This window comes from Rattus norvegicus, chromosome 19, assembly GCF_021556685.1.
Source record: "Rattus norvegicus strain SHRSP/BbbUtx chromosome 19, alternate assembly SHRSP_T2T, whole genome shotgun sequence".
NCBI classification, from domain to species: Eukaryota; Metazoa; Chordata; class Mammalia; order Rodentia; family Muridae; genus Rattus; species Rattus norvegicus.
In genome coordinates this window covers 47,361,356-47,386,634 of record NC_141552.1, presented here as the reverse complement: position 1 = coordinate 47,386,634, position 25,279 = coordinate 47,361,356, and the positions used below count along the sequence as shown (strand labels likewise).

General features: G+C 36.8%; 1 protein-coding gene across 1 annotated transcript in view; it reads left to right on the top strand.

Moving 5' to 3' along the window:
• The window catches only part of Cdh7l1 (cadherin 7 like 1), a 361,963-nt gene that overhangs the window by 79,623 nt on the left and 257,061 nt on the right, over positions 1-25,279 (top strand).

Sequence of the window (25,279 nt, the reverse complement as noted above, 5' to 3'; positions counted from 1 at the left end):
GGACTCGAGCCCCTTCAAGCTCTTCCAGTTCTTTCTCTGATTCCTTCAACGGGGGTCCTATTCTCAGTTCAGTGGTTTGCTGCTGGCATTCGCCTCTGTATTTGCTGTATTCTGGCTGTGTCTCTCAGGAGAGATCTACATCCGGCTCCTGTCAGCCTGCACTTCTTTGCTTCATCCATCTTGTCTAATTGGGTGGCTGTATATGTATGGGCCACATGTGGGGCAGGCTCTGAATGGGTGTTCCTTCTGTCTCTGAAGAAACCTCTTGATATAGCCAAACCTACAGTAAAAGCAACATGCCTGGCATTAACTTGAAAGTAGAGATTAGCAGCAAATACAACTTGGTCTTATAATTGGTTACCTTAGAATTGCTTCCTAGTTTTCATGTTTTTATTTATGTGTATAGGTGAATGTGCACATGTTTATATGTATGTGTCTAGGCCAGAGATGAATATGGTATCTAGACCTCAGCATTTTAGATAGATAATCTGCCAGCAAACCCCAGGGATCTTCCTCTGCCTCCTCAGCACAGAAACTTCATGGTTTCACACCCATATTTTATGTGGATGCCAGGGATTGAATCAGGTCTTCATTCTTGCAAAATAAACATTTTACACTCAGCTATCTCTTCATCCCTCTGTTTTCATTTTAAGGCACCTTCTGTTGTATAGACTTGGATTTCCAGCCATTCTAATTCAACCCTCCAAGGGGAACTTATCCTCTATGGAAAGTAAGAAACAGAAAGGTTTACTTCTCCTTTTATTTTATTAAAATACAGCCTCCTCTCATAAACTAACAGTCACTGGCTTTGCTGAAGCAGATTTCTTTTATGAACAAGAGAAGTTAAACATGAGCTGTTCCTATCAAGTAAATATCACAGAATGGATATTCACAAATGAAATTTCTTAAAAATTTCTTAAAGTTTTCTTTGTGAAGCATTTTGGAAGCTTTCAGTAAAAATGGGTTTTTCAGGAACCTAAAGAATATTTTTTAATTGGAGATTTTAACGTCTTATGTAATTATTACTTATATTCCTTGTCAGAATACCATGGATTTTTTTTTTACTCAAAGAATGAGTTTCTTATATATAAAAATGACAAATATACTTTAAAAACAGTATTTTTTGAGAATTTAATATATTCATACAATTTATTTTCGTGACATTTATATTCTTCCCTAACTTGTCCAGAAATTTCTGCTACCTTCTTAGCCAGCGAACTTTATATTGATTCTGAGTCACAACCCCATCTTCCCCCAACCTAGCAAGTGGAGTTTGTGTTGTCATGTCAAGATATCCTGGGCTCAAGGCCTGCCCCAGAGAATGACTGATATACATCTAGGGGTGGGACTTCATGCTTACCACCCTTTCTTCATGTTGGGAATTCCCCTGTCTTGAGCTTGTGCCATCACAATTACTGTGAATTCATCAGTTGGTCTACGCTATTGTATCTGGGAAATTATTTTCTTGATGTCATCCGCTATCTCTGGCTCTTGAAATCTTTGTGACTCCTCTTCCACATGGATCCCATGACCTTGCAGAGAGGGCTGTCGCAAATACTTGCACATTTATGGCTCAGTGCTCCAAACTCACTCTGCATGCTGATCAATTGTTGTCCTATGTGTCTGTTGCTATCAACAAAGAAGCAGCTTCTCTGATGAGAGTTGAGCAAGGTGCATATATATGTGTATAGTAATTTGTAATATGTCACAAGGAGTCATTTAATCTCTGTGTCTACTTATCAGAATAATAGAAATAGGTTTTCTCTTAGGACCCATGACGTATATTCCTCAGGTTCTTAGCCTTATAGACAGTGGCAGGCATGGATTCCAGCTCATGGGTTGGGTCTCAAATCCAATAAAATCTGGCTGGTTGCTCTCATAACATCCAACATAGTGTACCCTGAGCTAGTAAGTGATATCCTTATGATATTGCAGCAGTGAGCCAAACATCCAACTAAAAAGGGATCTTAGTATATTACTTTTACATTTTTTCATTATGTAAGACCATTAGAGTTTGACTTTGTGAAGTTATTTCATACAAGTTTATTTTCTTTGGAAATCAATATATTCAACCAGACTTCCCAATATTAATTGACCTGTTGTTCTGAAATGCCCTCCAGTGGGAAAGGCATTTGAGGAGCATGAGCCTCCTGGATGTTAGTAATGGCATTGGAAGTGGTTCTACTTACGTGTCTGCCAGTCAAATTATGTTATTATTGTTAGCGTGTGGATAAACTAGAGTGTGATTGTTTCCAGCTTTGGAAGCTATGTACAGAGAACATTTGAGCAGCTATTAGGTGAAGGAAAGGAACAGGCTGTACACGCCCCAGGGAATCCCCACCACCACCCGCCTCCTGGGAGGCTAGGTACACTTGTTCTCTAGTAAAGGAACATTAACTAAATTTCTTAAAAAGTAATGAAAGAGAACAAACTGTAAAAAGGCAGCCAAAAAAGGCAAACATCTGTTACTGAACATGTCTCACTTGACTTCCTTTTAATGTTCTTAGGAATAAATTTATGAACTAGGGAAGCTTTAGCACTAATTAGCTTGTTTTCATCAAACAAAATGCACCAGACATGGATGTTGAATATGAATGAAAACTTCAGTAGTAACAGTAAGTAGATAACATGATGGCAGCTAGGGCAAAGGCTGCAGGGGTTTGATTTATGGCTATGAATTATGTGTTGCTTTAAGTTGTTATGATTTACTTCTGATTATGGTCAGTCAATAAAACAGTCTTTAAAAAGCTGTGTATTCAATGAACAATAGATTGATCAGGAAAGGACTTTTCTTTATTCATGTATCTTTAGGCTCCTGGGATGTTATAGTCATTCAGAGTTGTAAAAGGACAGGTTTGTAGCAGAAGCAGCAACAGTAGTAATAACAGTGGCTTTCAGTATTCACAGCCACATATAAGCCTGCATATAAAAAACTTCAGACCAAAATTTTCCAGCAATTTAGAGAACTGAGTTTTAGAGAGATACAAAAGTAAATTGATCAGAAAATCAATATCACTCGTGTCCATGTCTGCAATAAGACATGTGGATGTTCTTAGTGAAGGCAGATAGAGGACAATACACTGGCCTGTGGTGATTGGAAGAGATCAAGTAACATACCAATAATCAAATGACTTAGGTTTTGTTTTCATGTATGATATCTAAAATGTGTTGGTTTTTCTGAGCTTTTTAAATTTCATACTCAGATGAGAAAATGTTTACTTGCTTACAAAGTAGTTGGTGGAGGATGAGGAAAATGACACATATACACACATATATACACGTAAAACCCCTAGGTATATACACATATGCAGACACATATAGACATATACCCCTGTATATATGCACTGCCATGTACATACATATAACCACATGTATATTTGAATATACACCAATATACATAACCCTCACACATATGTGCCCCTCACACACATATACAGACATACATACACCCTGCATATACATACAAACATGTACACACATGTACATATTCATATACACACATATGTAATGCCCACAATACTTGGTACACACATATGCACAATATACATATGCAAACATATAACAAGCATGCAATACACATACAAATATATATGCATAACCTACTCCCCATGTACAATTATACTTGTATTCACATCTATATATATATATATATATGCATATATAAACAAACAGAAATACACATATAAGCATACACATGGAACAGAGCCAATGAAAAACACATCTAGGATACTGTTACTAAGAAGAAGAAAATGGGAAGAAACACTGGTTTAAGGATGTCACACGTATTTTGCTGAAAACATCAATTTTCCTATACTGGGTTAAAAAGATTCAAACTCTCCTAAATGTTTGATAGCTGGAGTGGTCTTTCCCTCATTCCTCTTCTCTGGAGTCAACATTTTCTCTTCTTTTGTCTAGTGATTCTCTCTTGGCTATGTTTTCTGTTCTCATCATCTACAATTCATTAGTGTCTTTGGCTTACAACAGGCATCCTGCAGTGGCGGTTTGAACTATTACATGTGTTCCAACAGCACAAACTCAAAACCTTGAATCTTAGAAGATTCTAACAAAAAAGGATAGATCACAGTGAGACCTAATTAGAAGTAGAATTTCACACTCCATTTGTTACAGATATCAAGCAGCAAGATGTGGTATGCACAAAAAAGTAGCACTTGGGTTACTAGGCTCAGGCTCAGTGAGGGAATCCTAATGAATTCCAAGGTAATTTATGTGTCAACCGTAAAGGATAACTTTTAATTTCACATTGGTTCAAGGCTTTGCTTCATGTCTGTTCCTATGCTTGCTAACATATATTTATCACCATTCTTTAAAGCCTTCTGATATTCGCCTCCTTTCATTTGGTTAAATTATTTTTTGGATATCATACATTTGATGTATATGTTCTGAAGAAAATTCAAGTGAGCCAAAACTAAGGTTTGTGCATATTAGGATGCCTTTTAGCCTTAGTTTCTTTCAAAAATACCTCCTGAATATCTTTCACAGAAATAGGTTCTCTTTCCTGACAGATGAAACAATGGCAGTGGTATTGAATTTATAGATGGAAATTAGTATTTTTCAAAAATAATAAAGTATGTTTAATAGAATTTGACACATATTATTTAAGTTTTAATGGGTATTTCTTGTTTCTTAGAAGGAGAAATTGGTGTACCATAATCTATTTTATATTTTACTTTGTTATATATTGTTGAGCCATCCTGTAAGGAAGTATTGGTTTTGGATTTTTGAAGATACTCACTACTTCTGTTAAGAGATAAATTCATAAAAAACAAATCAATATCCAAGTGGAAGTAGGCAATCATCTGTGAAATGCCTAAGAGCTCTATAGCTAGACTGCAGTAGGGGCTTAGTTAGAGCTATTACTAAGATCATTCATTTCTCGAAGGATTTAAGGTCTTAGCAGAGAGTGAAGCATAGTTTATAAAAATATATGATACAACATATATAAGTGTATTAGAATAATGGAGAAATTTATAGTTAATTAAGTACACAGATTCATAATTTGATAAATTAAATGATAAATGTCCATTAGCTGTGCATAATTTATCAAAAGTAAGATATGATCTTATCATTGGACACTCATTCAAGTTATTCCAGAAAGTGAGAGCAAACTAGAAGTTAACCAATGTGGCTGCTGCTGAAGATTCTGTGGTCCAAAGCACTTTCATGATCCATGTTACTTTACCATAAGAAAGAGGACGCTTTGGTGAAAAGTAGAAAAGTTAGCAGCATGGAATACAGTGGTGGACATGCTGTAAAAGCAGAGTATCTCCCTGCAGCTATCTTCCTGCTGGTTCTCTTTAAATAAATCCATTTCAAGATATCTTGAGGAGTATAAAAATATCCTCCCAAGCCTCTCCACTCTCGGTGTGGTCCATGTGTCCCTAGCACTATTAGCATTAGGAAAATTTGTTATTAGAATAGACTCTGTGATCCCAACCCAATCTACTTGTTTGTAGGGCTCTATAATCCTAGTCTCTTTCTGTTTGAGATGCATTTTAAAAGATGATTTTCTGCAATGAGAGGTTTTTTTTGTGAGGTTTTGGGATGTAAAGATGATGCCATGGGCTGAGTTTTCTGACAGACAGTGAAATGAGTGTATTCTATTATGATTTGGTATGTGGTAGTATAGGAATGCATTTTTTCTTTTGTTCCAATATTTATTAAATTGGTATTTCTTATTTTTAAAATTTTTTCCATCTTTATTGACTTGGGTATTTCTTATATACATTTCGATTGTTATTCCCATTCCCATTTTCCTGGCCAACATCCCCCTAACCTTTCCCCCTCCCCTTCTATGTGGGTGTTCCCCTCCCCATCCTCCTCCCATTACCGCCCTTCCCCCAAAGATCACGTTCATTGGGGGTTCAGTCTTGACAGGTCCAAGGGCTTCCCCTTCCACTGGTGATCTTACTAGGCTATTCATTGTTACCTATGCGGTTGGAGCCCAGGGTCAGTACATGTATAGTGTTTGGGTAGTGGCTTAGTCCCTGGAAGCTCTGGTTGGTTGGCATTGTTGTTCATATGGGGTCTCAAGCCCCTTCAAGCTCTTCCAGTCCTTTCTTTGATTCCTTCAATAGGGGTCCTGTTCTCAGTTCAGTGGTTTGCTGCTTACATTCACCTTCATATTTGTCATACTCTGGCTGTATCTTTCAGGAGAAATCTATATCCAGTATCTGTCGGCCTGCACTTCTTTGCTTCACCCATCTTATCTAGTTTGGTGGCTGTATATGTATGGGCCACATGTGGGGCAGGTTCTGAATGAGTATTCCTTCTGTCTCTGTTCAAAACTTTGTCTCCCTATTCCCTCCCAAGGGTACTCTTGTTCCCCTTTTAAAGGAGGAGTAAAGCATTCACATTTTGGTCATCCTTCTTGAGTTTCATGTGTTCTGTGCATCTAGGGCAATTCAAGCATTTGGGCTAATAGCCACTTATCAATGAGTGCATACCATGAGTGTTTTTCTGTGATTGGGTTACCTCACTCAGGATGATATTTTCCAGTTCCATCCATTTGCCTATGAATTTCATAAAGTCATTGTTTTTGATAGATTAGTAGGATTCCATTGTGTAGATGTACCACATTTTCTGTATCCATTCCTCTGTTGAAGGGCAACTGGATTCATTCAAGCTTCTGACTATTATAAAGGAGGCTGCTATGAACATAGTGGAACATGTGTCATGTGCCTTTGTTATATGTTGGAGCATCTTTTGGGTATATGCCCAAGAGAGATATACCTGGGTCCTCAGATACTGCAATGTCCAATTTTCTGAAGAACCTCCAGACTGATTTCCAGAATGGTTGTACCAGTCTGCAATCCCACCAACAATGGAGGAACGTTCCTTTTTCTCCACATACTCGCCAGCATCTGCTGTCACCTGAGTTTTTGATCTTAGCCATTCTCACTGGTGTGAGTTGAAATCTCAGGGTTGTTTTGATTTGCATTTCCCTTATGACTAAAGATGTTGAACATTTCTTTAGGTGTTTCTCAGCCATCTGGCATTCCTCAGCTGTGAATTCTTTCTTTAGCTCTGAACCCATTTTTCTAATATGGTTATTTGTCTCCCTGCAGTCTAACTTGAGTTCTTTGTATATTATGGATATAAGCCCTCTATCAGTTGTAGGATTGGTAAAGATCTTTTCCCAATCTGTTGGTTGCCATTTTGTCCTAACAACAGTGTCCGTTGCCTTACAGAATGTTTGCAGTTTTATGAGATCCCATTTGTCCATTCTTGATCTTAGAGCATAAGCCATTGGTGTTTTGCTCAGGAAATTTTCCCCAGTGCCCATGTGTTGGAGATTCTTCCCCACTTTTTCTTCTATTAGTTTGAGTGTATCTGGTTTGATGTGGAGGTCCTTGATCCACTTGGACTTAAGCTTTGTACAGGCTGATAAGAATGTCTCGATTTGAATTCTTCTACATGTTGCCCTCCAGTTGAACCAGCACCATTTGCTGAAAATGCTATCTTTTTTCCATTGGATGGTTTTGGCTCCTTTCTCAAAAATCAAGTGACCATAGGTGTGTGGATTCATTTCTGGGTCTTCAATTCTATTCCACTGATCTATCTGTCTGTCTCTGTACCAATACCATGCAATTTTTATCATTATTGCTCTGTAATACTGCTTGAGTTCAGGGTGAGTGATTCCCACGGAAGTCCTTTTATTGTTGAGGATAATTTTAGCTATCCTGGGTTTTTTGTTCCAGATGAATTTGCAAATTCTCTGAAGAATTGGATTGGTATTTTGATGGGGATTGTATTGAATCTGTAGATTGCTTTTGGTAAAATGGCCATTTTTACTATGTTAATCCTGCCAGTCCCTGAGCATGGGAGACCTTTCCATCTTCTGAGATCTTCCTCAATTTCTTTCTTCAGAGGATTGACGTTCTTATCATACGGATCTTTCACTTGCTTGGTTAAAGTCACACCGAGGTATTTTATATTATTTGGAACTATTATGAAGGGTGTCGTTTCCCTAATTTCTTTCTCGGCTTGTTTCTCTTTTGTGTAGAGGAAGGCTACTGATTTATTTGAGTTAATTTTATACCCAGCCACTTTGCTGAAGGTGTTTATCAGCTTTAGTAGTTCTCTGGTGGAACTTTTGGGATCACTTAAATATACTATCATCTGCAAATAATGATATTTTGACTTCTTCCTTTCTAATCTGTATCCTCTTGATCTCCTTTTGTTGTCTGATTGCTCTGGCTAGAACTTTGAGAACTATATTGAATAAGTAGGGAGAGAGTGGGCAGCCTTGTCTAGTCCCTGATTTTAGTGGGATTGCTTCAAGTTTCTCTCCATTTAGTTTAATAATAGCTACTGGTTTGCTGTATATGGCTTTTACTATGTTTAGGTATGGGCCTTGAATTCCTATTCTTTCTAGGACTTTTATCACGAAGGGGAGTTGTCAAATGCTTTCTCAGCATCTAATGAAATGATCATGTGGTTTTTATCTTTGAGTTTGTTTATACATGATCACTTTGATGGTTTTCCATATATTAAACCATCCCTGCATGCCTTGGATTAGGCCTACTTGATCATGATTAAAAATTGTTTTGATGTGCTCTTAGATTCAGTTTGCAAGAATTTTATTGAGTATTTTTGTGTCGGTATTCATAAGGTAAATTGGTCTGAAGTTCTCTTTCTTTGTTGGGTTTTTGTGTGGTTTAGGTATAAGAGTAATTGTGGCTTCATAGAAGGAATTCAGTAATGATCCATCTTTTTTAATTTTGTGGAATAGTTTAGATAGTATTGGTATGAGGTCTTCTATGAAGGTCTGATAGAATTCTGCACTGACCCCATTTGGACCTGGCCTCTTTTTGATTGGGAGACTTAATGACTGCTTCTATTTCTTTAGGAGTTATGGGGTTGTTCAAATGGTTTATCTCTTCCTGATTTAACTTTGATTCCTGGTATCTGTCTAGGAAATTTTCTATTTCCTTCTGATTTTAAAGTTTCGTTGAATATAGGGTTTTGTAGTAAGATCTGATGACTTTTTGAATTTCCCCTGATTCTGTTGCTATGTCTCCCCTTTTCATTTCTGATTTTGTTAATTTGGACATTAACTCTCTGTGTCCTCTCATTAGTCTGGCTAAGGGTTTATCTATCTTGTTGATTTTCTCAAAGAACCAGCTTTTGGTTCTGTTGGCTCTTTGTATAGTCCTTTTGGTTTCTACTTGGTTGATTTCAGCTTTGAGTTTGATTATTTCCTGCCTTCTACTCCTCATGGGTGTATTTTCTTCTTTTTGTTCTACAGCTTTTAGGTGTGCTGTCAAGCTGCTGATATATGCTCTCTCCTGTTTCTTTCTGCAGGCACTCAGAGCTATGAGTTTTCCTCTTAGTACTGCTTTCATTGTGTCCCATAAGTTTGGGTATGTTGTACCCTCATTGTCATTAAATTCTAAGAAACCTTTCATTTCTTTCTTTATTTCTTCCTTGACCAGGTTATCATTGATTAGAGCATTGCTCAACTTCCATGTACATGTGGGCGTTCTTTCCTTATTGTTATTGAAAGACCAGCTTTAGCCCATGGTGGTCTTATAGGACGCATGGGATTATTTCTATCTTTCTGTATCTGTTGAAGCCTGTTTTATGACCGATTATATGGTCAATTTTGGAGAAAGTACCATGAGGTGGTAAGAAGTAGTTATATCCTTTTGTTTTAGGATAGGATGTTCTATAAATATCTGTTAAGTCCATTTGGTTAATGACTTCTCTTAGACTGTCTATGTCTCTGTTTAATTTCTGTTTCCATGATCTGTCCATTGATGAGAGTGGAGTGTTGAAATCCCCTACTATTATTGTGTGAGGTGCAATGTGTGCTTTGAGCTTTCATAAGGTTTCTTTTATGTATGTAGTTGCCCTTGTACCTGGAGCATAGATATTTAGGATTGAAAGTTCATCTTGGTGGATTTTTCCTTTGATGAATATGAAGTGTCCCTCCTTATCTTTTTTGTTGACTTTTGTTTGAAAATTGATTTTATTCTATATTCGAATGGCTACTGCAACTCTCTTCTTCAGACCATTTGCTTGTAAAGTTGTTTTCCAGCCTTTTACTCTGAGGTAGTGTATGTCTTTGTCCCTGAGGTGTGTTTCCTGTAGGCAGCAGAATGCTGGGTACTCATTGTGTATCCAGTTTGTTAATCCGTGTCTTTTTATTGGGGAATTGAGTCCATTGATGTTGAGAGATGTTAAGGAATAGCGATTGCTGCTATATTCATTGCTGTTATATTCATATTTGGATGTGAGATTATGTTCGTGTGCTTTTCTTCTCTTCGTTTTGTTGCAAGACGAGTAGTTTCTTGCTTTTTCTAGGGTGTAACTTGCCTCCTTATGTTGGGTTTTACCATTTATTATCCTTTGTAGGGCTACATTTGTAGAAAGATATTGTATAAATTGGGTTTTGTCATGGAATATCTTGGTTTCTCCATCTATGGTAATTGAGAGTTTTGCAGGATACAGTAACCTGGGCTGGCATTTGTGTTCTCTTAGGGTCTGAATGACATCTGTCCAGGATCTTCTGACTTTCATAGTGTCTTGTGAGAAGTCTGGTGTAATTCTCATAGGTCTACCTTTATATGTTACTTGACCTTTTTCCCTTACTGCTTTTAATATTCTTTCTTTGTTTTGTGCATTTGGTGTTTTTAGTATTATGTGATGGGAGGAGTTTCTTTTCTGGTCCAATCTATTTGGAGTTCTGTAGGCTTCTTCCATGTTCATGGGCATCTCTTTCTTTAGGTTAGGGAAGTTTTCTTCTATGATTTTGTTGAAGATATTTATTGGTCCCTTGAGCTGGGAGTTTTCACTCTCTTCTATACCTATTATCCTTAGGTTTGATCTTCTCATTGTGTCCTCGACTTCCTGTATGTTTTGGGCCAGTAGCATTTTCTGTTTTATATTATGTTTAACAGTTATTTAGATAATTTCTATGGAATCTTCTGCTCCTAAAATTCTCTCTTCTATCTCTTGTGTTCTGTTGGTGATGCTTGTATCTACGGCTCCTTGTCTCTTCATTTGGTTTTCCATATCCAGAGTTGTCTCCCTTTGTGCTTTCTTTATTTCTTCTATTTCCATTTTTAATTCCTTTGCCTGTTTGATTCTGTTTTCCTGTAATTTTTTCAGGGATTTTTGTGATTTTAGGGAATTTGTGATAGGCTTCTTCTTGTTTATTTATGTTTTCCTGCATTTCTCTAAGGGAGTTCTTTATGTCTTTCTTGAAGGCCTCCATCATCATGATCAAATGTGATTTCAAATCTAGATCTTGCTTTTCTGGTGTCTTTGGATATTCAGTGTTTGCTTTGGTGGGAGAATTGGGCTCTGATGATACCATGTAGTCTTGGTTTCTGTTGCTTGGGTTCCTGCGTTTGCCTCTCGTCATCAGGTTGTCTCTGGTGTTACCTTGTTCTACTATTTCTGACAGTGGCTAGACCGTCTTATATGCCTGTGTGTCAGGAGTGCTGTAGACCTGTTTTCCTCTTTTCTTTCAGCCAGTTATGGGAACAGACTATTCTGATTTTCAGGCGTGTAGTCTTTCCTGTCTGCTGGTCTTTTCCTGTGGGCATGTGACATGAGTCCATCAGGCAGGTCACTTGGATTAGAAAAGTTGGTCTTACCTCTGGTCTCAGGCCTGAAGTCACTCTTCTGGGGCTGCATTTCAGCTCACCACGAGGGCAGCAACCAGAAGGGCCTGCTCTGCCTTCTCTCTTTTCCTTCTGCACAGTTGGTGCTAGGCGTTTTCCTCTAGAGTCAGAAATGTGGAGCGGGTGTAGTCTCTTCTGGCTTCCCAGGCGTGTCTGCCCCTCTGAAGGTTTAGCTCTCCCTCCTACGGAATTTGGGTGCAGAGAGCTGTTTGACCAGGTCCCTTCAGATCTGCACAGTGTCCAAGAATCTAGTTTTTGAAACTTGGTAAGTGGGGTTATAGCTCATCAACTATATCAAAACCCCATTATTAGATAATGAAATGTAATTTGAGTGAGTGTTAAAGTTTGTCTGGAAAATATGCTAGTTGTTTTGATGTAGTACACTTTTTATTCATATGCTAGTCTTGACAGAGTCAATAAGATGATATCTGTCCAAGCAAGCATCTCTGTGTGTTGGAATTAAATGCATAGTGATTTATAAATATATTAAATTCTGAAGAGCCCTCTTCCAGATTATTACCTATGAGGGTCCTCTCTCCAAAGTGATAGCAAGTAGGCTGGGATAGTGTTTGACTATTCCACAGCATTCCTGGTTAGAAATCCCAGTATGGTTAGGTCCTAGAAATTTCTAAATAAGTAAAGAAGGAAAATAAACAAAACTGCTTAATAAAAATCAATCACAAAATGAAAATGAACATGAACACTCTTTTGAATGGTGTTCTGATTTATTTTTTAAATTAAACTTAGGTTAGGATGGAAAACTAAAGCTATTCCTTTTTGCAGATGACACACTACACTCAAAAAATCCCATGGACAAAAAATCCCTAGAACGTGTGGCTCTGATAAATATTTCCAACAATGTGTTAGGATACAAGATCAACACACGAGCATCAATTGCCTTTATTTACAGTAAGAACAAACTTGCCGAGAAATAAACCAGGAAACACATCCCACTCATAATAGATTCATCCTGTACAAATATCAATTTCAAACTGGATACCATACTTTAATTTAAAATTGGGATCACTGAAACTGATAAGAGAAAACCTAAGGGAACAACATCAGGACATAGCTATAGGCATCATGTTTCTGAATAAAAGCACAATAGGAAAGGAGAGAATTGATAGGTGCATGAAGTTAACAACTTTTTGTAGCAAAATATACTGCTAACTGACTCAACAGTCTATAGAATAAGGAAAAATCTTTTCCAATAAGACCTTATCTCAGAGGTTAGTATTAATATCCATGGTATACAAAGAGAGGTAGAAATTAATCACCAGGGAAACAAAGTTGCGAATAAATAAGTGACACAATGATCTGGGGAGATGTTGATCAGTAAGTGCTAGGATGGCATTCTGGTATATTACTACTGCATAGGATGCCACCTTTAGGTAATGATAATAAGTTGTATATTTTAAGAAGCTAGGAGAAAATAATTTGAATGCCATACAGTGAAATAATGAAAGATGTATGAGAAAATTAGACACATTTGCTGAATTAAATATTAAATAGTGCACCTAAGTATTGAATCATCATGTAGCATCTCATAGATATATGCAATTATTATGTTTTATGTATCAGTTAAAAATAATCACAATTTAGAAAAATTAAGAGTTAGAAATTAGTTCAACATTTAAAACAATTAAAGGAGACTAGAGACAAAACACTAAGACAAGGTGCTAGGGGTTAGAGCACCAGGAGTTACCCCATCAGGTCTGTATTAGTTATTTTTCTCACTGAGGTGACATTATAGGAGCAATGCTAGGGAGAAAGGATGTATTTCGTCTTTCAGTTTCAGAGGGTAGTCTCTTATTGCAGAGAAGGTATAGTGTCACACTGTAGCTTACATCATGAACTGGCAGAAAACAGAGAAAGGGTCAAGTTAAGATATAGCTATAGGGACATGGCTTGAGTGACCTCTGTCTTCCAACAAGGTCACATCTTTTCATACATTTTACTGTTCTACTGATACCATCAAATTACAAATCCATCAAAGGACCAATTCCATTCATTAGGTCAGAGCCCTTCAGATGCTAGCATCTCGGTCTCTGGAAACCCATCATAAAAACCGTCACAAGTATGCCTTTTTAGTCTCCTAGATGTTTCTCAGTTCAATCAGGTTGACATTCAAAATTCGCTCTCACAATCATTCCAAGAGACAAGTTCCAAACTCATAACAGTCAATTCACCATTTTGTTGCTTTTGAACAGAAGGAAACTGTTGTTTTTCTATTAGCTCAATCATGCATTACAAGTATAATTTAGTTTTAGTATTGTCTTTAGATTTTTTTGGTATGGTCATGGGATTTGTTATCATGTACATATTTTGGGAAATGACAGTTGCCTTACCTTTTTACAAATAGCTCCATCTTTCAGATAGACTTAATGGGAAGCAATCTCCTCCCTGCCTCCTTTTAGCCTTTGTATCTAAGTGCTGTATTTAAATCCTGTGTATAGGGAGGTAGGCTGGGGGTTGTGGGTGGGGAGGGTACTGGTGGAGGTGGGAGGATGGAAAGTAGAGGGCTGGAGGGGTGATAGAGTGCTTGCTAGGTACATGTTAGACTCAGATTCCAGAATGGACAAACACAAGGAGTAAATCCCTACACTTTTGGTTTTGGAGGTTGGAGTGAAGTTTGCTGAGTCATCTGGTCTAACAGCCCCTATTCTGAAAGGCAAATGGCTAGTGTAGAGTTACTGCTTTCTCTTTGGAACTTGTGGTGCTTTTTCTGTAAAGATATAAAAGGAAATAACGCAATTGAGATCACCTTTTGTACGGAGGTGAGTTTGGTTTTGGGAACAGGTTTGGTGACATATACCTGTACTTTGAGGATTACAGCCTGCATTGAAGATGCTTGTATGCTTTCAAGGCTCCCCTGTGGTTTATGTGCATTCTGGATACTCTTAAATTCAAGAATACAAAAGAAGTGATTTTATAAAACCCATCCAAAATGTATTTGGTGACTTTTGATGCAGCATGTGTGATAATGATTAACCTTTCTTCGCACTCAAGTCATTTCTCACACAGCAAGCATTGATATTGTAAGAACCTTGTCTCACTGCTCCTTTGCAATTGATAGGGGCATGGCTGACTTCCACAGAACAAGCTGTTAATAGTCCAGTCTGGCAGGAAAGCTTCTCAGATAATGTCTCATGGTTTTATGTGCAGCTTAACTTCATATGTATATACTAGAAATGATCTCTTTTTACAGATGCCTCTTTGAAAATTTATTATTTTAGTTTGAATGGTATATTTGTATATCACATTCTATATGTAGTCAGGCAAGGACATAAGACTGTTTAAAACTATGAAAATTCTTTATGGTTTAGAAAATAACCCTTTAACCACATTTGGGATGCTAGAGAATAGTATGTCAATTATAGAATACCTTTTTATAGCAAATATATTTCAGATATTCACAGCAGTAGAGTAAAATAGCAATCTGTGTAACAGTAACATGCAAAATGGAAGGCTAGAGGGGTTCTATAGTTAATCAGTGTAAGAGTTTAATCATTAAACTGTGAGGAACTGTCAGAAAAAAAACAACAAATTTTCGGGAGAGGATAGGAATTGATAGCTTAGGCAGCTGTTTTTTTTTTAAAGGAAGCCTGAGGTGCATTAATATTGTGTAAATTCCAGAACTGATTCTCTGTTCCAGCTACTTCTGATATTTGAAGGGAAATGTGGGGCAAGGAGTCTGGGAAGTGATGGGGATAAATCTATTCAAAATAATTGAAAGCAGTGTCAGGAGAGTTTGATTAGCAGCTTATATATTCTTCATCCAAGTTTTTAGGGAACACGAAAGCTGTGTTGCTAGGCAGAAAGATGGAGCTTAAGGAAGCAGGTGGCAGCTGTGCAAAGCATTTCAAGGGAAATGCAGTTGAAATATCGAGGGAGAGTGCACTTGAGATTTGAGTATAGAAGTCTGTAGAAGACTAACACTTAGGAGGGAAAAGCTTTTAAATAAAAACTGGCATTTATGGTTCAAAAAAGAAACTACAAACAAACAACAAATTAATCAGGAAACCAAAACCAAATTCCCAAATCTTTTCTAGTTAGCTTAGGAAAGAAGACAGGGCACAAATGGAGGAAGTGACTCCATGAGTTTACAGAAGAGGAAAGGGCAATGACCAGGAGGCATCCTAGGAAGGGTGGTCCTCATATTGCACCCTTTGTTATGGACAGCAAGAGGCAAGACAGAGAACAAACCACAACAACAGCAGTTAAAGTACTACCCTCACCGGGGCAGGACGTCCCAAGCTAAAACTAGTTCCTGCAAAAGGTTGCAAATACTAAGAGTTAAGATTTATGAACCATTAGTAGTTTGGTAGCTAAGAGTATCTGTCATGGAACATTATGAAGGCAACAGTGAAAAAAGCTTGGCTTTGGGGTTTAGTCTTGTTTATGGATTGTGCATAAATTTAAAAATTATATTATTTTCGGAGAGCTGTTTACTTTGAAAAAAATGTTTTATCCAGATAATCTGAAAGTACCAATCTGTTTTCAAGGCTCTTGTTTTCTCTTTCTTTCTTTTTAATTTTTAAATTCTCCCATACATTACATCCTGATGACAGTTTCCTCTTCTGCCACTCCTCCCAGTCCCTCCCACCAACTTCCCCTCTCTCTCAGACCAATTTCTCCTTTTCTCTTAAAAAAAAAAAAGAGTGCTTACATCCCTACCCACCCCTTTACCCCCACCCAGGGATATTAACTGAACATAGCTTTACAAGTTATAATGAGACTAAGCACAAACACTCATATCCAGGCTGGACAAGGCAAACTAGTAGGAGAGTCAGAGATACCTACCATTTCCACTACTGGAAGTCCGACAAGAACACAAAGCTACACAACCATAATGTATATTCAGAGGACCTAGCTCAACACATTCAGGGTCCAAGTTTGTGGCTTCAGTCTCTGTGAGCCTCTATGAACCCTGCTTAGTTGATTCTGTCATCTATGTTCAATTGGTGTCCTCAACCACACTAGCTTCTACAATCCTTTCTCTCCTTCTTCTGCACAGTTTTCATGGCCCTGTCATATATTTGCTGTGAGTCTCTGCATCTGCTCCTATCAGTTGCTGGGTGAAGCTTCTCTGATGACAATTTGGCTAGGCACTGACTGATGAGTATAGCAGAATATCATTAGGAGTCATGTCATTGACTTCTTTGGGGGGTTAATTAAATTTATTTATTCACTTTACATCCCAATATCAGCCTCTACTCTCACCCAGATCCTCCCCACATTCCTCCTAGCTTTCTCCTTTGAGATGGGGAGTTCCCACCTAAGTTACAGCCTGGAAATATCCCCTCCATTGAATTTTCTGTTTAGCTCTGTACTCCATTTTAATTGATTTATTTGGTTTGTTGGTATTGAACTTACTGAATTCTTTATATATTTTGAAAATTAGCTCTCTGTCAGATATAGGGTTAGTGAAGATCCTTTCCAAATTTGTAAGCTGCTGTTTTGTCCTTTTGCCTTAGAGAAGATTTCAATTTCATGAAATCCCAGTTACCAGTTGTTGATCTTAGAGTCTTAGCCATTAATGTTCTATTTAGGACATTATCTCCTGTAACAATGTGTTTAAGACTATTTCCCCACTTTCTCTTGTATTAGACTTAGTGTATTTGGTTTTATGTTGAGATTCTTGATCCACTTGGACTTGAGTCTTGTGCAGGGTGATAAATATAGATCTGTTTGCATTCTTCTACAGGCAGAGATCTTGTTAGACAAGCACCATTTGTTGAAATTTTCCCTATTGTATGGTTTTGGCTTCTTTATCAAAAATTAAATGTCCATAGGTATGTAGGTTTATTTCTGGGTCTTCAATTCTATCCCATTGAACAATCTGTCTGATTCTATACCAATATCATGCAGTTTTTTATTGCTATTGATTTGTAGTACAACTTGAAGTCAGGGATAGTGATACCTCTAGAAGTTCTGTTACTGTTCAGGACCATTTGGTTCTCCTGAGGGTTTTTTTGTTTGTTTGGTTGGTTTAGTTTTGTTTTTTGTTTTTTGTTTATTTTTCAATATGAAGTTAAGAATTTTTCTTTCAAGATCTGTAAAGAATTGTGTTAAAATTTTGATGGGAATTGCATTGAATCTATCAATTGCTTGTGGTAAGATGGCCATTTTCACTATGTCAATCCTACCAATCTATGAGTGTAGTAATATTTAAATTTTCAACCCAGGGCTTATTCCCAGCCTTAGACCATGCGTGGTCCTGGATGAAATACACAGTCTTTATATTTTAATATGCCTTGGGCAGCACAATAACTGGGCCTACCCTCTGTGTTGTTAGAATGTGCTTTCCTGTCGATAAGCCCAAGTTATCACTTACTATTTACTATGTTCCATATGAGCTGCTTTTAGTTTTAATTGGAGAGTCCAAATGGCCATGTTTCTATGGCTCAGTACTCCTATGGTGGTTCTCCTCCCTCCTGAATATTCTTCTTCCATGGTGGCTTCTCTGTGCTTTTCCCTCCTCGAGGTCCTCTCTTCCCAAGCCTATGGAACTTCAACCCCACCTATGTCTCTTCTTCCCAGCTATTGACTGTCAATAACTTTACTCTCCAATCAGAATTAATTTAGGGTCCCAGGGGCTATATGCAGATTCCAGGTCTTGGGGGCCCCCATTTAGCCTTACAGTAGAAGGTAAAAGACAAAACCTCAATAATTTTTCCTTTAGTCCCATTAATTATAATTATAATTATGAAAATTACAAGGTATGACACAGTTATAACATCCAGTGTACCATATTTAACAATTTAGATATTCTATTTTTTATCCTAACTTAATGAGTTATAATTCTGTAACTCAATCATGTCTGATTTTAATTTGTATTACCATCTGGAAAACAACTTTTTGAATCTAGAATAGCTTCTGTATTGTGATATAACTTAAGTTCAATTGTGAGACTGTAACTATCCTCAATCCTGTCAGATATTTGAGAAGGAATTAAATAAACCTGAGTATGCAGGGAGCACAAAGACACAGCTTCCAAACTTAAGTAATTGGCAGAGAGTGCCTTGACAGTCCTTAATATTCCTATTAGTGTTTTGGCATCTAGCTTCAGCTTTCTGGCCCAGAACATCTAATAGACCTTAAGTGAAGCAGGAATTATGAAGAAGTAGTCACCTGTCTTGGGAGAGCTTACCTTTCAAGTATCCTGCATTCATTTGACCTTTTAGTATTCTGTCTGCAAATATAATTAGGGCATTGCTTGCCCAGTGGCTAGCCTGGCACAACTGAAGCATCTCCACATGAAAGTATTAATGCCCATTATCTTCTTTGAGGTGGAATGGGGGAACTGTCAGGAGCATGCCTGCCGCATAATCTACAGATCTTTAAACAATGAAATTATTTTAAGTATCATATTTTATGGATCGCAACACTTTTGAAGACCATCTATGTATTTAAAGATGTTAAACATTAATTTATTTTTAGCTATTTACTATAACCTTGAAAACACTTTATTGTAACTAGCTAAATTAAAATCTAATATGACTATGAGTTTACTATGTATTAACTTGCATTGCTTAATAATCATCCTAAATAGTTTTTAATAACAGCTATTAAAAGGAAAGGACTGAGTCTAAGCTTTATATTCTTAAATGAGTTGCATAGTCACAATGCATATATAAGAGTAACAAAATTAATTTTAAATTTTATATGAACATACAAAGATTTATAGCACTGAAAAACTTAAACCTGTATAAATATCTCAAATTCTGTACCAATGTAAGAAACTGTAGCTTCAATTTTGCATCAAAATATAAAGGCTTCTACCAATATAAGATTATGGCTATCCAAATCATGAGATATTTTCATCTTCTGATATCTTTCTAAATTTCAGTTTTTAGTGACTTGAAGTTTTTGTCATATAGATCTTTTACTTGCTTGGTTAGAGTTACACCAAGATAGTTTATGTAATTTGGGGTATTATGAAGGATATTATCTCCCTAACTTCTTCCTTAGCCCATTTATCATTTATATAAAGGAGGGCTACTAATTTCTTTGAGTTACTTTTGTATTCAGTCACTTTGTTGAAGGTGTTTATCAGATGTAGGAGTTCTCTGGGAGAATTTTTGGGGTTTCTTATGTATACTATCATATTATCTGTGAATAGAGATATTTTGAGTTCTTCCATTCCAATTTGTATTCTTTTGATCTCCTTTAGTTGTTTTATTGCTCTAGCTAGAACTAACATCAAGTATTATATTGAAGAGGGAGAGAGAGAATAGACAGACTTGATTTGTCCCTGATTTTAGTGGGATTGTCTTAAGTTTCTCTCTATTTAATTTGATGTTAGTTATTGGCATGCTGTATATTTTCTTTATATTTCTTCTATATTTCCTTTATTGTGTATTGCATGTGTCTTGTATCCCTGATCTCTTCAAGACTCTTAAAATGAAATTGTGTTGGATATTGTCAAAGACATTTCAGGGTTTACTACATGATCATGTGGACTTGTTGTTATTGTTGTTGTTTGTTTATACGGTGGATGAAAATGATGGATTTTTGTATGTGAACTACTCCTACATTCCTGAGAAGAAGCCTACTTGATCACAGTTGATGATATCTTTGATGTGTTCCTGAATTCTTTTTGTGTTTATTGAGTATTTTCCCTTCAATGCTCATAAAGGAAATTGGTCTAAAATTCTCTTTCTTTGTTAGGTCTTTGTGTGCTTTAGGTATCAGGGTAACTGTGGCCTCATAGAATGCATATGGCAATGTTCCTTTTTTTCTATTTTTTTAATAGTTTGAAGAATATTGATATTAGCTTTTCTTTGAAAGTCTGGTATAATTCTGCTCTAAAATCATCTGGCCCTGGGCCGTTTCCTTTTTCCTTCTTTCTTTCTTTTTTCTTTTTCTTTTTTCATTTTTATTTTTTTGGTTTGTTTAAGGATCCTTAAATACTGCTTGTATTTCCAAAGGGGTTATAGTTTATGGGACTATTTAGTTTACTTGACCTTATTTTAACTTGGTAAGTGGTATCTGTCTAGAAAATCATCCGTTTCATTTAGATTTTCCAGTTTTGTGGAGAAAAACCTTTGAAGTGAGACCTAAGGATTCTTCTATTTTTCTGACTGCCTGTTGTTATGTCTCCCTTTTCATTTGTGAATCTGTTAATTTGGATACAGTCTCTCTGCCTTTTAGTTAGTTTGAATAAGGATTTGTTTATCTTGTTGATTTTTTTCAAAGAACCAGCTCTTGATTTTTTTTATTGATTTTTTTGTATTGTTATCTTTGTTTCTAATTGATTGACTTTAACACTGAGTTTAAGTATTTCCTGAATCTACTGCTTTTGTATGTGTTTGGTTCTTTTTGTTCTAGATATTTCAGGTGTACTTAATTTCTTAATACAGGGACTCTCCAATTTCTTTAGGATGGCTCTTAGTTCTGTGAACTTTCCACTTAGCACTACTTTCATTGTGTCTCATAAGTTTAGATATCAACATATCAGTTTCATTGAATCCTAGAAAGTCTTTAATTTCTTTCTTGACCTATTATAATTGAACAGAGGACAGAGAGTTATTCAGTTTCCATGAGTATGTAGGTTTTCTGTTGTTTTTGTTGTTTCTGAAATCCAGCTTTAATCCATGGTGATCTGGTAAGATGCAAGAGGTTATTTCAATCTTCTTGTATCTGCTTTGGCTTGCTTTTTTTTTTTTTAAAGATTTATTTATTTATTATATATAAGTACACTGTAGCTGTCTTCAGATACACCAGAAGAGGGCATCGTATCTCTTTACAGATGGTTGTGAGCCACCATGTGGTTGCTGGGAATTGAACTCATGACCTCTGGAAGAGCAGTCGGGTGCTCTTAACCGCTGAGCCATCTCTCCAGCCCTTGGCTTGCTTTGTGACAGAGTTTATGGCCAATTTTGGAGAAGGTTCTGTGAGGTGCTAAGAAGAAAGTATATTCTTTTTTGCTTTGATGAAATGTTCTATAAATATCTGTTAGTTCCATTTGAATCATAACATCTGTTAGTTTCATTATGTATATGTTTAGTTTTGGTCTTGATGACCTGTCAATTGGTGAGAGTGGACATTGAAGTCCCCCACTATTATTGTCTGAGGTTTGACTGTGATTTAAGCTTTATTTAATATTTCTTTTATGAATATGGGTGCCCTTGCCATTGGGGCATAGATGTTCAGAATTGAGGTATCCTCTTTGTGAATTTTTGCTTTGATGAATATGAAGTATTCTTCCACATTTTAAAAATTAGTTTTGGTTAAAGCTCTATTTTATTAGATATTAGAATGATTACTCCAGCTCATTTCTTAGGCCTGTTTACTTGGAAAAGTTTTTTCTTGTCCTTCACACTGAGATAATGTCTATCTTTGTTGCAGAGATATGTTTCTTGTACACATCAGAATTATGGCTTCTGTTTATGCATCCATCTTGTTAGCTTGTATCTTTTTATTGGAGAATTGAGTCTACTGATATTGAGAGATATTAATGTTGGTTATTTTTTGATGTTATTGGTAGAGTGTAAGTGTATGTGTGCTTCTTTTCTATTGGTTTTAATGATGTGGAAAGATTTATTTCTTGAGTTTTCTAGAGTGTAGTTAGATTCATTAAGTTGGAGTCTTTTTTCTAGTATCATTTTTATGACTTGATTAGTGGAAAGATATTGTTTAGATTTGGTTCTGTCATGGAATATCTTGGTTTCTCCACCTATGATGATTGAATGTTTTGATGTATATAGTGGTCTGGGCTGACATCTTTCGTCTCTTATGGTCTGCAAGATCTCTGCTCAGGACCTTCTTGCTTTTAGAGTCTCTGTTGAGAAGTTTGGTGTAACTCTGATAGATCTGCCTTTTTATAATAGTTGAGGTTTTTTCTTGCAGCTTCTTTCTTTCTTCTGTAATTTGTTATTTGATTATTATGTAGATGGAGAATTTTCTTTTCTGTCACAATCTGTTTGGTATTCTGTAAGCTTCTTCTACTTTATAAGTGTCACTTTCTTTAAGTTATGGAAATTTTCTTCTATGATTTTGTTGAAGATATTTTCTGGACCTTTGAGCTGGAAATCTCCTTCAATTTCTGTTATTTTTAGGTTTGGTATTTTCATAGTGCCCCAGATTTTTATGTCATGAACTGTTTGAATTTAACATTTTTTTCAGCAATGTATTGATTTCTTCTATGCCTGAGATTCTCTTTTCTACCTCTTGTATTCTGTTAATGATGCTTATATCTGCAGTTCCTGTTTTCTTTCTGATGTTTTCCATCTCCAGGATTGCCGCAGCTTGTCTTTTCTTTATTGCTACTGTTTCTAGTTTCAGGTCATGGACAATTTTATTCATTTTGTTCATCAGTTTGATTGTATTTTCCTTTGTTTCCATAAGGGATTTATCAATTTCCTCTTTAAAGGCCCCTATTATCTTTATAAGATCGAATTTAAGATCTTCTTGTGGTTCAGATTCATTAGGATATTCAGGGCTTGCTGTAGCAGGATGCTGATTGTGTTCTCATGCTGTCCTATAGGCATCTAGATTTCCCTGGTGTTGGCTAGATGATCTTGATGGTAGTAGGACTTTTTTGGAAGGGAGGCACCACAGGCCTGACTATGGAGGTCTGGGCACTGGACTCTGCTGGCTGTGCCTCTGGCAGACCCCACTAGCAAGGGATTTGTGGGGCAATGTTCCAAGCTGGTAGTTCTTGGAGACCCTTGCTGGCCTCTATGTGGAGGCAAGAAGCTCTTAGAGTTCTGCAAGGCTCCTCAGGACCAAAGAGCAAGCCCAGTGCTAGAGGTCAGTGGATTGTGTACACTCACCTCTGCCAGTTCTGACACACACAGACCCACCTGGGAAAGGATTGGTGGGTTACAGTTCCAAGCTGGTGAGGCTTGGGTCCCCAGAGGCCTTCACAGGGGAGCAGTACGCTCTTGGCCAAGGCTCCACAGGATGGAAGAGTGAGCCCAGTGCCAAACAATGGAGGTCAGGAGACTGTGGACAACTCTACGCTGCTAGCTCTGAGAAAGGATCTTCTGTTTAATTGACTTCTTTTCTTTTTTTACCAGTCCTGTTTAGTTCTATCCTGCGTCTCTGGGCTATACTTAACCTCTGATTTCTGTTCTTTTAGGCAGTGCAGGCATGGGCTCCCTCTCATGGCATGGTCCTGAAATTTGGCTAGTTATTGGTTGGCTGTTCCTACAAATTTTGTGCCACCTTTACTCCAGTACATTTTGCAGGCAGTATAGATTATAGGTCAAAGATTTCGTGGTTGGGTTTATGTCCCAGTCCCACTACTATGAGCCTTGCCTGGTTATAAAAGATAGAGAGTTTGAGCTCCATAGCCTCCATTAGTAGAGTCTTTGGATAACTCTTATAGATTGCAGTGATCTTTATCAATGCTCCCTATCTCTTCCCTGGTCTTATCCCTCCTGTTCCCATCCCCACCTACCCTAACTTCACCTGAAAAATTTATTTCATTCATCCTTCTCAGGGAGATCTGTTCATCACCCCTTGAACACTTTATGTTCCTTAGCAACTCTGGGTCTGTGGATTGTAGCATGATTATTCTTAACAGCAGTATCCAAAATATACAGAACTCAAAAAACTCGATGTCAAAAAACAAACAAACAAACAAACAAACAAACAAACAAAAAAATGATCCAATTAAAAATGGGTACACTACATTTAAATAGAAAACTTGAAACAGGAATTTCAAATTGCTATAAAACACTTAAAGAAGTGTTCAATACCCTTAGATATCAGGGAATTACAAATCAAAACTACTTTGAGATTCTGTCTTGCACCTCTCAGAATGACTAGGATCACAAATAAGTGACAGCTCAGGCTTATGAGGTTGTGCAGCAAGGAGAACATTCCTCCACTGCTGGTGGGAGTGCAAATTTGTACAGCCACTATAAAAGTTAATATGGAAGTTTCTCAGAAAGTTGGGGGTCCATCTATCTCAAAACCTAGCTATACCACTTTTGTGTATACATCAGAGAGAAGCTTTATCTTTTCTCAAGCACACTTACTCAACTATGTTCATAGCGGCTTTATTCATAATAGCCAGAAACTAGAAACAACCTAGATGTCCCTCAACTGAGAAATGGATAAAGAAAATGTGGTACATTTACACAATGGAATATTACTCAGCTGTTGAAAACAAAGACATCATGAAATTTGCAGGCAAATGAATGGAAGTAGAAAAGATCACCCTGAGTGAGGTAACCCAGACCCAGTAAGACAAACATGTTATCTTTTCATGTAAAAGGTCTTGTTTTCTAATGCAATTGTAGAAAAAGAATCGTAGTAAATATCACAAGAGAGTATGAATATATACAACTAAGATTGTATCTGAAGAAATATAAAATGAAGCTTAGCTTTGTAGGTGAGAGCTATAATTTCAAATAAACAATAAATGTGTCTTCAAACATTTGCAACATCTTTACATTTAATCTTTATGTTGCCTTTTATATTTTCTGAGTATTTATATAAGGTATGTTTTGGCTTTAGTTATCAAATACACACTTGAAGCTTACCTGTGAATAGAAAAGACAAATTTTCCAGACAGTATGTACATGCGATATTACACCACAAAGCCTTCTATTAACAATGACCTTCCATGCTCCATTTTTCACTCAGTTATCAGGATTACTTCAAGTTTCTCA